This window comes from Pogona vitticeps, chromosome 3, assembly GCF_051106095.1.
Source record: "Pogona vitticeps strain Pit_001003342236 chromosome 3, PviZW2.1, whole genome shotgun sequence".
Lineage (NCBI taxonomy): Eukaryota > Metazoa > Chordata > Lepidosauria > Squamata > Agamidae > Pogona > Pogona vitticeps.
Window position 1 is genome coordinate 142,398,518 of NC_135785.1, and position 13,328 is coordinate 142,411,845.

The 13,328-nt window shown below is 39.1% G+C and overlaps 1 long non-coding RNA gene across 1 annotated transcript; it reads left to right on the top strand.

Moving 5' to 3' along the window:
- The first annotated feature begins 1,217 nt into the window (after window positions 1-1,217).
- LOC110083389 (uncharacterized) lies at window positions 1,218-11,779 on the top strand. The gene is made up of 2 exons (XR_002301274.3): window positions 1,218-2,536; window positions 9,797-11,779. It is a non-coding gene; the product is annotated as an uncharacterized LOC110083389 (long non-coding RNA).
- The last annotated feature ends 1,549 nt before the right edge of the window (window positions 11,780-13,328 follow it).

Below are 13,328 nucleotides of genomic sequence, written 5' to 3' on the forward strand. Positions count from 1 at the left end.
GAAGGCTCACTTGCTGCCTGCCTTGGAGTATTTTTAAAGCGAGGCTTACAAGAAAAATTATCCCAGCCTTTTCAATCAGAGCTTGGACAAGTTACTGTTTTGACAGTCCCCAGAGTCTCATATCCAGCATTGCCACGGGGATGGAGTTGGGCATCTCTTGAGCCAATCAGAAGATAGATAAAGTTGGAGAGGAGAAGCATCTGAGCCAACTTGTGCTCTTTGGGAGTAAGCACAACAAATAATTGAATATATGATAAATAATAAAAATATACAAGTGGATTTTATCTCTTCCCTTTGGTAGGGCAACATGTCTCAAGCTTAGGTGGCTTGTGGCTGAAGTGGGAGATCCCCCCCTCAAATATTGGGGTAAAGATGCCATTATTTGATCCACAAGCCACTCTGCTCTGGGGGCTCTCATTGTTGTTTCTAAGTTCTGAAAAGCTTCATCATGTTGATGTCTTCTCTCCTTTTATTCCTTTAAGAATCAAATAATTTGGGGTTTTAAGGGTTTTTTAAAAAAAAAACTTTATGGATCATAAACTTTTTTTTAAAAAAAGGTCTCTATGCATCCCCTAGTACACAGGAATGCTCTTAAATGATTGCTGCTGCTTTTGTTGATGTTTGCGTTGATGCACTGTTCAGGTATTTGCATACCTGAATGCAGCAAACAATCCATATGGCAGAGTTTGGTGTGTTAGAGCTGGAACAGGACAGAGGAAAGGCTAAGAGGAAGATTTTGGGGAAATGATACATTGCGTACAATGCAACTTGGGAAGAAGAATTCATACTATGGTAATGAATGATGTGCGAGTGGAATCTAGGTATGGATGGCCAAATCTCTTTGAGTTTCTGCAGTCTGAATCTCTGTCTCCAAGTTTTGAAGTCAGATAAATGCATCAGAAAATGTGAAGACCTGCAGAATGGAAGGATAGTGGAACTCCAGTTTGCATATTAGTTCAGGAAATGCAAATTAGATTGGCTTTTATCAGATGGTGAGCCAAAGGAATTTCTGCCATGTCCCTAACTCTGGGTAACATTTTGATTTCATCACTACACTGTAGCAGCACCACTCAATTCCTTCTTGTCCTGTAGGATATACGAGTTGAAATCCTTTTGCTTTGTTACACATGAAGAAGGCGAGTAGGAGATATTTACTAAGATGTTTGAATGTGGTTTTATATATATGTATATGGATGTTTTTAGTCCTTTGGTGTTTTAGTATTTTTAATGTTTTTAGATTGTTTTTATGTTCCCAAATTTAATAATGTATCTTAATTTTGCTGGTCAATGACCGTAATAAAACATTTCTTCTTTCTTCTTCTTCATGAAGAAGGCAAACAATGTAACGTTCAGTGGCTTCTAGCTAACAATCAACAAGCTGGGATTCTTGAGCATTTGCCAAGCCAGTGGGCAGGGGTGTCCCCAAGAATTCCAGCAGCAGCTTGTTAATTGCCAGTTATGAATCAGTCTTTTCCCCTTCTGCATGCATAACAAAACAACATTTCAGCCATGGTATCATCTATGTCTTGTAGACTGATTGGGGACATTAAACAGAGAGTGAGCTCTTCCTTCTAAGGGAGAATGTATGGGTGTCCAGATGTTTGACAATAATGCCTATCAAATGTAGGCACCCATTTTTTTTATTCTGAAGAATATGCAAATTGCAGTCCAACAATAGCTGGAAGACCATATGTCCCCAATCCTTGCTTTAGAATGTCTGCTATGGGTATGCAGATGTACGTTCTGGACCATAACTCTAAGAATTCCCCAGGCATCTGCACACACCTTGTGTCTATTTTCACAGGGCAGGTTAAAATAATCAATACCTAGAATATATACATTTTGTCTGTAACTTCAAGAATCCCTCATTCAGCAGGGTCACTAGCTATGCTGGATGGAAAAATCGGAGAAGTTTGAAGAGTTTTGCCATTTTCTGCCAAGAGCAAGTAAAACACCCAAACTGTGAAGTACACAATATTTATATATATATATTTATAATTTAAATATATTTATTTAAATTTCACCAGCAGGAGAAAAAGAGTGATAAAATAAACTGAAACATCATAAAGAAACTGGCTACCTTTTAAAAAAGAAGCATGTAGGGTTCTCTTCAGGGAAGAAGAAGAAAAGAAAGAAAAGAAATTCTGTCTCCTTGGGAGATTTGGATAGATTCACATTACAATGGGAACAAATTTCTCTCCTGATTTGTCATCAGTAATCAGGATGGAATGTGTTCCTTGAAAGCAGGTGGCTTGAAAGTCACAGTTTGGGGAAAGCAAGTGTGATGGAGATATTCATTTTGGCTGTGCAGAATGCAAGAATAATGTGAAAAGCAACACTTTTCCCTCTCAATCTACAACTAGTTAATTTGTTACCTCAAACTGGCACATTTCCTCAAAGGAGTACAATGCTTTGACTTGTTATTAACAGAATTTTACTTTGATCAGATCTTCCAGCATGGAACCTCCTTCACTGCTGTAGAAAGAGTTGTCAATGGAAATCTGAAACGATACCCTCTGATGCTTCACAGCAAAAGGTAATCCTGCCCTTGATCCATCTCCCTTCTTATATAATGGGACTACTGAACTCCAATATAAGACATTATGAGTGGGTCTATTTTCCCAGCTTCCTACTGGCATGATTTCTTTGAGCTGTGGCCCGTTGTCCATGGATTTAAAAGGAGGGGACCTATGCCGTCCCATTTATAAGAGACAACTGTATTGGCATTGGAATCTAGTGATGGGGAAAAATGTCTTTCTTGGACTGTAGCTCCCCAGAATAACCCAACCAATGTGGCATGTAACTTCCCTATTTTTGGCTGAGTCTTATGCGACAACAGTGTCCACCTCACTTAGGAAGGGACAGAGTAAGCTGCATGAGAATAGCATGAGCTGTCCTCTGACAGAGTCATATCTGGCTGAAAAATATCCCAGTGCTTTAAATATTAAAATCCAATGTAAATGTATTAAATAGCTAGTTCAAAGGTAAATAGTCAACACTCTGCAGTGCAATCCCAACAAGCCCAAATGGCCAAGGACGAGCTGAGCCACTGTTAGGGCAGTTGAAGCTATGCTGATCCCACTTTCTTCCAGCCTGGAATGAATTTACTCCGGTCTAACTTTGAGTCAGCCTTGTGACTATGTCACTTTGTGGCTAGGGGATCTTTGGATCTGGGGTAATTTGATTTCTCTTTTATCCCACCCATTCTCCACCATTTGGCTTCTTGTTACCAGATCTTAGCCAGCAAAGAGGTCCTGCCAACAGATTGCTCTGTTGGCAGATCAGAAGCAGAAGAGGGTTGTGCCTAAATCAATCGGATTATCTTTGTGCTGGGATTGCATTGTTTGGTTGGTTTTTACTTCTGCACTTTCAAAAGTTACTATAATAGTTTTTATTTACTTTAGAATTCCATAATGCTACAAACATGTGACCAGTGGAATTAATGTTAACTATATTTTTTGATCCTGGAACTGTTTTCGTAGTGAATGGCTCCTGAAAAGTTCTGAGCTTATTAAGTTAGATGGACCAATGGTTTAAGTTGATATAAGGCAGCAGCTTCATCCCTTCAGAACACACTAATTATGTAGCTATATGTCACTGGGTTTGGGTGTAAAATGAAAACTAAACAGCTGGATACTTAACTGAGATGTTTATAGCATGAAAAGAATCAAATAATCACAATGCTAAATGTTTCCCATACCTAAAAGAAAACTAACTGTAATAAAAACAGTACAATATTGAAGAATACTCACTGCACTTATCTTGATGTTTGATGAAAACTGAAAAAAAAGAGTTAAACCCATAGTTGATCTATCTTTCAGCAGTGTTGATAACATAAATCTGGCACTAGAAATGTGTGTTCATCAGAACAAGCAAGTGTCATGGTACATCCCTTCTTTTAAAACAATCCACAGCTTCTCCTGATCTGCACAGTCAGAGGCTTTTCTGTAGTCTAAAAAGCAGAGACTGAGCTTCTTCTGAAATTCTTTGGTGCACTCCAGTAGCCAGCAGATATTTGCAATATGATCTCAAGTGCCTCTTCCTTTTTGAAATCCAGTTTGAACATCAGGCATTTCTTCCTCCTTATAAGGTAAAAGCCTTTGTTGCAACACCTTGAGAATTAGGACAGAATATGCACAGACAGAATAGTTTCCTATAGGGAAATATTTTAGATAGGGGTACAATTTATCTCCTTACCTGATCAGTCTGTATGCAGAACAAATCATATGGAAAGTTGGACTAGAAGGAGATGAAGGAGAATAAAAATTGTTGGAAGAAACACCAGTATTTTAAGATATCCAGGGTGACACCATTTTACTGGCAGAAAACAGCAATGACTTTAAATGACTTTTAGTGAAAGTGTAAGATGAAAGTTGAACATTAAGAAGACAAAAAGTCTGCAGAAGGACTAAACAACTTCAAAGTTCATAATTAAGAAATTGAAATTGTTGAAGATTTTGTATACATTGGTTCAATCATCAATCCAAATGGAGATTGCAGCCAAGAAATCACAAGAAGAATGAGCATAGAAATGGTAGCAATGAAGGAATTAGAAAAGATCATCAATTGTAAGGATTTGTCACTGGAGACCAAGACCATCCACAGCCTTATATTCCTGACCACCATGTGTGGGTGTGAAATCTGGACAGTAAAGAAAGCTGAAAGGGAAAAAAAAATGATTTCTTTGAAATATGGTGTTGGTAGAGAGTTTTATGGATAACCTGGACTGCCAAAAAGATGACATGTGCGTACTAGAATAAATCAAGCCTGAACTGTGCCTGGAGGCAAAAAATGATGAAACTGAGACTGTCCTACTTTGGGCACATCATGAGAGGACAGAATTCTTAGGAAAAAGACAATCATGCTGGGAAATGTTAATGTAGCAGGAAAAGAGGAAAACCAATACAAGATGGATTAACTCTCTAAAGGAACCTACATGCTTGGATTTGCAAGAGCTGAGCAGGGCTGTTGAGGACAGCACATTTTGTAGATCGCTATCAGTAGGGTTGCTATCAGTTGGAAGTGACTTGGTGGCATATAACAACAATTGGGCATTCATATTTTTTTTACTCCAACTTACAGAATTCCCTAAGAATTTTCCAAGCTGCATTTTGCGAGTTTCAGCCCATGGACATGGCACCTACGTTTCACTCACCTGGAACAGGGCCTACCTTGTAGGCTTCTGAGACTTGTGTTTCCTATTTTTATTATACAAAAAAGGGAAACTGCTCTGATGCTTTCTGGGAGGCCTAGGACTTTGTAGGAAGTGGAGTTATTTGGGGACTATAGAGCCTTAATGGCCAAAGCCTTGTTCCAAGTGAGTGAAATGTAAGTGTGTTCTGTCTGGGGAATTCTTAGAGAATTCAGGAAGCTGGAGTCTTCCACCCAAAAAACCCCACAAAAACAAAGAACCATGAACAGCACACTCGTATTTGGCAGTCAATCACTGAAAATTAAATTTATGAGAAATTATTAGGAATTTCTTTATAATTTCTGATTGCTTTTGCTAGGAATAGGGCCATTTATTCTAGAACAGTAATAGGACTGTTACCAAGATTTCATTAAAATGAAAAAAAATAATTGCAAGAGGTATTTATAAGCATCCCTCACAGCTGAAGTAATGTTGGCAAGAAGGTGTGCCAAAAAATCTTTATGTTTGCTGCTACAAACTGTTCATTTTGCCCTTTATCCAGTAACAGCTGGTGAAATGGTATTTAGAAGCAGTTTTGATTTAATCTAATGAGAAACTGTGTTGCAATGTACTGTACTGCTCAAAGATAATAATTGAACAAACATTGATTTTTATGGCAACATAATAGTTTCATTTTCAACAAATATGAATTTATATGCACAGTTATTCATTATCAGCTCTGTTGATACAGAGAGTACAGATTTTTTGGGTAATTTATTTAAGGCATCTTGAAAGTACAGACTGTCATTCCAGAGAGAAAGTAGGATAGTGCAATAGTCAGAAGATGACAGTGGAATCAGAACAGCCTGCATTCAGAACCTTGCTTAGCCCAAAAGATTGTCAAGTAGTCTTGTGCAAAGCACATCCTCTCACTAAGGCTCACCCTATCATTAGGCAGAGTGATGCAGTTACCTCAAGCAGTTGATTTTGGGTATCATAAAAGGATGCCAAGCAGTTTCCACTTAGCTGCTATTGATCTTATTGCATGCTTACTGCCATTTTTTAAAAAATTGGAAGTCACTGCAAAGTATTTAATTGCCACTATAATTACATTTTATCAGTGTAACTTATTAGTTTCCTGTTTCTAAAAGGTAAGTAAAATAGTTATTTTTAATTATAGTTTTACAAATCTTCATGCTGCACATTATTGGTTGGCAAAACCACACACAGTTGCCCTTGTCCTATGCACAACAGAGGAAGCATATAGCACTGTTAACTGATGCCACATACCCATGACTCTAGAAGTAACTAAAAGGCTCAAGTTCCATGGTAAAAAAGAATAATGTCCTCTCTTCATTGGTGAAATCCAGTAGTATGCTGTAGGTCAATCAAATAAGAAAGCATTTGGCATGTCAACTCCTCGATAAATTCCATTGATTTAATGAACCTACTGTAGTTGCAACTTACTATGGATTTCAGCCATTAAGTTACAATCATAACATAACATAACACAACATAATGTAACAAAACATAAAATAACACAACATAACAACACAGTACTGTAAGAAGTAATTGTCTGGAACATAGAGCTTCTACAATAAAGATGGTCTGCCTCAGAAATCTAAAGAATCCAAGTGGTTTCTTTACATCTTTGGGGAGACGTCCTGTCATCTTGGCAGGTGATCCTGTTCAAGCCCTGATTCTTTGGAATGGAAAAATGGCAAAATACGTGGATGCAATTGATTGTAGCCATCATGGTTTACTACTAGTGAGTTGGCAGTATTAAATGAGTGGGACAGATACTTTTCACTCCATACAAGGTAAAAGCCTTTGTTGCAACACCTTGAACATCATTCTGCTATAGTTATTACACTGCTTGTCATCTTCCTTCTTGAGAATTGGAATTATATGGAACATATCCAGCATGTGGGCCAACGTTTTGTTTTCCATATTTGTTGGCATATTTTGTTAGGATTTTGACAGCGCCAGATTCTGTAGCTTAACATTGTTCTCTTGATATCTTACCATTATTTTCCCCCAGTCCTTTCAAAGCAACTTTCACTGTACTTTCTAGAATTGCAGGCTCTTCATCATAGGATTCCTCTTCAAAGGAGTCCTTTTCTCTTTTCTGTTTATGTCTTCAGTATACTTATAGGAATTTGGCAATTCCTTTTTGTAAATTCATCGCATTTGAGGCATGGGCTCGCCCTCACACTGGCTGCCTCTCACAACCACTTGTCACTGCCAGTTTTATTTTTAATATTTCTTATATTTCCTATTTTTTCAAATTGGGATAGCACTTGTTCAGTATTATAGATAGAAGAAAAATACATAACAGATCAGACTGCAAGATTTACCTGCAGCCTGAAACTCAAGAAAATTCAATTTCACACTGGATTGTTTCAGATCTGACCACTATGCCATCAATTTGTCATGTTCCCACATGGCCCTTGGTTGTTTCACCAAGCAAAGGCACAAGCTAAGTATCATTCAGCTGCCACCAGCTGACTACATCAACTTTGTTCATTATTAATGCCAGGGGTCCAGGCAACATATCATTTAAGAACCAAGTAGAAATTGTTTATTGTTACAGGTGATAACAGTCCAGTTAATGTTGTATGGGGTGAAAAATGCCTGATGTTTAAGTTGGATTCCAAAAAGGAAGAGCCATTTAAGATCATATTACAAATATCCATTGGCTATCAGAGCGAGTTAACAAATTTCAGAAGAAGATCAATCTACATTTTAGAAATGACAGCTAAGTCTTTGACTGTGTGGATCATGAAAAAATATGGGCTGTTCTGAAAGAAATGAGTATGCCTCAGCAGTTGATTGTCCTGATGCATGTACTGTGGGCAAGAAGTTATTGGTAGGACAGAATATGGAGGAACAGAATGGTTTCCTATTGGAAAGATGTCAGACAAGGGTGCATTTTATCCCCTTACTTGTTCAATCTGTATGCAGAACATATCTAGTTGGACTAAATTTAGATGAAGGTGAAGGGAAAATGGTTGGATGAAACATCAATAATATAAGATATCCAGCTGGCACCATGTTACTTGCAGAAAGTAGCAATGACTTAAAATGACTTTTATTGAAGGTGAAAGAAGAAAGTGCCAAAGCAGGGCAGCAGGGGAACATTGTTGTTGTTTAGTTGTTTAGTTGTGTCTGACTCTTTGTGACCCCATGGAACAGAGCACGCCAGGCCCTTCTGTCTTCCACTGCCTCCTGGAGTTGGGTCAAATTCATGTTGGTAGCTTCGATGACAAGGGGAACATTAAGACAACAAAAATCATGACTACAGAAGAACTAAGCAACTTTAACACTGACAATGAAGAAACTGAAATTGTTTAAGATTTGGTATACCTTGGTTCAATCATCAATCCACATGGCTGCAGCCAAGAAATCAGAAGACAGAGACTTCAAAGGGCATCAATGAAGGAATTAGAAAAGATAATTTAGTGCAAAGATATGTTACTGCACATCCAGACTAAGATAATCCACATTGGAAGCCCAAATATGAGATTGATTGACTTTCTAAAGGAAGCCAGAGCGTTGAGTTTACAAGAGCTGAGCAGAGCTGTTGAGGACACAACATTCTGGAGATCACTCATTCATAAGTCAGAGGCAACGTGATGGCACATGACAAAAATAACAATTCAAATATTCCTTTCTTGGGAAAGTTTCTGGAATTTGTGGTAGCTTTGCAACTTCAGAAGTTCCTGGATGTGATGGAGTGTATAGATATATTTTAGGCTGATTTCAGGCCTGGATTTAGTTTCCTTGGTGGATGATCTACCCAGGAATTGGATGGGATGGAGTGTGTCCATGTCAGTTCTGCTGGATGTCTTAGGGGCTTTTGATTCCATCAACCATGACATCCTTCTGAATGTGTGGACACTACAGCAGGAAATGTTGACGTTTTTGAAAGAATTTTACTTGATTTCATTTAAGCCTCCATGAGACTGGATGTCTGCTTCATCTATAATGAATAATTCTGAGTTGTGAGTTATTTCACCTTTTTGCCCCTGCTATGAACCAGTGTCAGACTGGTCAGCCTTTGGCTGCTTCTCACATTAGGCAAGAACATCCCACTGGCAACTGTGGCAGTCACAAAATGTAAATAGCATTGAGAAGGGATGAAACTTGACTGAAATAAGGACTGTGACATCTCAGTATTCAGCTCTGAAACAGTGCTTCTCTGTTTTAGCACAGCAGCCTTACCTAAAAAATCCCAACAAGCTAGTGACTGAAATGCAAGTTATTAACAATAGTTGCACTTTCATGGAACCAAAGCAAGTAGGACATTATTCATCTTATAAGCAATTACAGTAAAGTTTCTCCTCAGAGTAGAAGCTGTGGGACATTATCTGGTTTGAGAATGTGATATTTCAGATAGGGTTTTGTGCACAGACCTCCATGAGCTAGGTGGAGAGCCTCTATGGGCTTGTCAGGGCAGAGGTTTGCCACCTCTGCACTATAGTTTAAGCTACTTTGCTCAACAAGTTGTAAGTTATATATTCTGTATTGCAAATCATATGCTGCAGCATGTTGCTGCCCTATTCTTGGCTCAGAAGGAGGGGGGAAATTGGGAGTGTATCTTTATGACTATCTTGAGTCTTGTGAATTCAGAAGCATCTTCCTTGTCTCTCCTTTCTGTTACAGTTTTATCACCCACTGAGGTCATTGGAGGAGGAAGAAAGGAAATAGCCTCTTTTGAATCCACCGTAGAAATTCCAAAGCTGTTTCAGTCTCTGTCCTTAATTGCTGCTCCCGTTCCCTGCTTTATGATCATTGTTTCAAACAGAGACCCGTGCTAGATAGAGGAGCTACAAAGAACCCAGATTTCCAGTGACGTTTTCTCTTCTGTTCATCACCCTTTCAAGTGTATGTTTTCATCTTTCTTCCTCACACAATCTTCTCATTAGTCTTTGTGGGATTTCTTTTAGAACTTTCTGAGTGCTAATCCATTATGGAATCAGATCCACCAGAAGCTTGGATGGCAGTTGACATTTATTAATCTGGGAAGTCACAACTTGAGACCTCAAGAGTTGGGAACATCTCGGCTGCTTACAAACACATCGCTAAGTGTACTTTTGTGTTCCTGTAATGAGGCTCTGCTCAGAAGATGCTCCCTTTCCCTCCCCTCCTTTGGAGTTTATCATATTTTGTTTGTTATTACTGTGATGTTCTTGGAGGTGTTATTCTGCAGATATTTAGACAAGTGAAAGTTGCACTGCATTATTATTTATCCTGCTGCATATTAGTCAAATGCAGTGCATTGTGTGCTAGTTCGTTATTTTGGAGGAAGCTTGTGATTCGATCCTCTATGTTTAGTTTGAAAGTTGAGACATCTGTTTATCTGGTGCATACAGAATAACTCTCATGTCTCTTTCATTCTGAAAATTTCAAAGGCTTTCATGCTGCTAAAAAAACCCTTTGAAGAAGTGGTAATCAAAGACAAAAATTATCAGAGGTACATTTTTGTTTTCCAAACAATGAAAATAACAGTGCTCATTCGACTCCAGTTTCAAGCACCTGCATCAAAACTTCAAAACGGACGATCTGCCACATGAATCAAAAAGTAATATCGGGGGTATAAAAAACGCCAAAGTGCAGGCTGTATTACAAGCAATCTGGGTATTTCCCCTGTACTTCGGCTTCTCATAGAAATTCTAACAAGACATTTAAATAATAAAGACCAGTAAGAAAATGCAAGACATCAAAAAAAAAAAAAAAGCACACAATTTATCCCATCACAGCTTGACACGGCATCAAAGTTTCATTTATTTATTTATTGTTTTCTTCTTTCTTTGTTTGCATAAAGAAAAGAAAAAAGAAAGAATGGTATAGAAACATCTTTGTGGAATGAATGTGTTCTGAAAACAGAACATCATGCAAACAACCATGTTGACCCAGCCTTTTGACAAAGCTTCATTAGCAATTGTTAAAGTCAGAATGGAGTTATTCACTCTTAAAAATAAATTCATGCCACAATGCTTGCCATTACAATTGGGGATGAATAAACTTGGAATTAAATCTGAAAATGAAAAGAAACATAAGATGTTAAAAACAGACACTTAGCCCCATCAAGACTGTGTGGTGAAAGAACTCTAAAGGGGAGAGCTTAGGTTCGGTTTTCCTGGATTTCAGGAGACTACATTCAAGCATCTTTTGTTGAATGGCAAATAATCAGCCTGTCTGGATTGACAGAAATCACTGGGTCTTAATTGATGTTTAGTAAAATCATTACTAACCTTTCAAAGAATGACTGAAACAGTGGACAACTCCTCTGTATGCACCTATTGGAGGAAGATACAGTGGTGCCTCACTTAACTGCGATAATCCATTCCAGGAAAATCACCGTTAAGCGAAAACATTGTAAAGCGAAAATAAAAAGCCAATAGAAACACACTGAAAACCTTTCAATGCGTTCCAATGGGCTTAAAACTCACCGCCCAGCGAAGATTCTCCATATGGTGGCCATTTTCTCTGTCTGTATAGCGAGGAATCTGTCCCTAAACACAGCAGGAAGCATTTTATTTACCCGGTGGCCATTTTGAAACCGCCGATCAGCTGTTGAAAAATCATCGTTTTGTGAAGAATCCTGCTTCGGGAACAGATCATTGCAAAGTGAAATTCTCCCATTTAGACCATCGCTTTGTGATTGCAATTGCGATCGCAAAAAGATTGTCGTAAAGCAGATTCGTCGTAATGCAGGGCAATTGTAAAGCAAGGCACCACTGTACTTTATAATGCAAATGAGGCTGCCATATCTGGAACAGACAGGCTGAGATGCTCACATGTCACACAGGGACAGCAAATACAAATGGGTACTTGGCTGCTGTTGGTCTAGCTCTTCCACCCCAAGAGTTTGTTTCTAGTTGAGTTGCTCTGATCCAAGAAGACGAAGGGCCTATTAGACTGTAGCATTCAAAGATTCAACCACATGTTCTTCTGCACTCTTTCCTGTACATAATATTCAGGGGCATGTGTGAACCACCACAATGAAGGGATTATATAGTACTTTTCAGGCATTAAGTGCAGTAGTAGACCACACATATGAGAAGGTGGGTAGCTCCAACACCCCCCAACCCTGTGTGCTGAGGAGAAACACTTTGATTAGCGGAGACTATGACTGAGTATTGCCCATAGTATTGCAACCCTGCTGTTGTGTCGCACCATCTGTGGACACAGTGGATTTGTCCTGTGGTAGTGTATAAGGACAGCTCAACCTTCAGGCATGGTGAAGCAGTTGCCTCGAGTGCTGTGAAGTGGCAACAAGGCTGAAAGAGAAGTGGTAGGCACTATAACGTCCTTTGTATCTTTTGAGCTACTCTGCTGCTCCCCTTTTTCGCCCATGGTAAATGCTGAAAAAAGTTTCTACTGCCAATCCAGTGAGAGGAGCTCCCTGGCTGGGGTACCAGAGGGCAGGAGTTTGATTCTCTACCATGCTATGTAGGAGACGAGTCAGCTGGTGTGGTCTTGAGCACATGACATGGTCCCAGAGCGTCCCCACAAGAAAGAAATGGAAAATTGGTTGTTCTGGGTTTTTCGGGCTCTTTGGCTGTGTTCTGAAGATTGTTTCCCAAGCCAACTACACCAGAGCACAGGTTGCTGTCCTCTGAAGATGCCGACCACAGAGACTGGCGAAACGTCAGGAAGAACAACCTTCAGAACACGGCCAAGGAGCCTGAAAAACCCATAACAACCATTAGATCCTGGCCGTGAAAGCCTTCGCGAATAAAATGGTAAATTCTTCTTGAGTACTGTATACCCAGAAGACCCTGAAAAGAGTGGCCAAAAGTCAGAATTGACTTGACAACATTTCCTTCTCCTCCTCCTCCTCCTTATTTCTGCCAAGCTACAAAATCTGGCCCAGTCCTGCTACTTTAGCATGATTCCACTTCAGTCTTTTTCTGGGCAATTAACACTCGTGTAACAGCTGCCTGTTGTTACTTTGCACTTGGTACATCAGCCATGCTCCACCCTATATATTTATTTTCCAGCAGAGCAGTTTGTAGGAGAAAGATGTTAGAGAACCATTCATGTCTGTCAGCCTGTGTCTTCTTCATTGCTTTTGTGTCTCCCCAGTTGTGTCTTTTCTTTATTTTTGAACGTCCACATGGCAGCCTTCCAATTGTATTTATCCACTCCAGCTAATTGAGTCACATAAATGCAAGTAATTTGAAGCGTT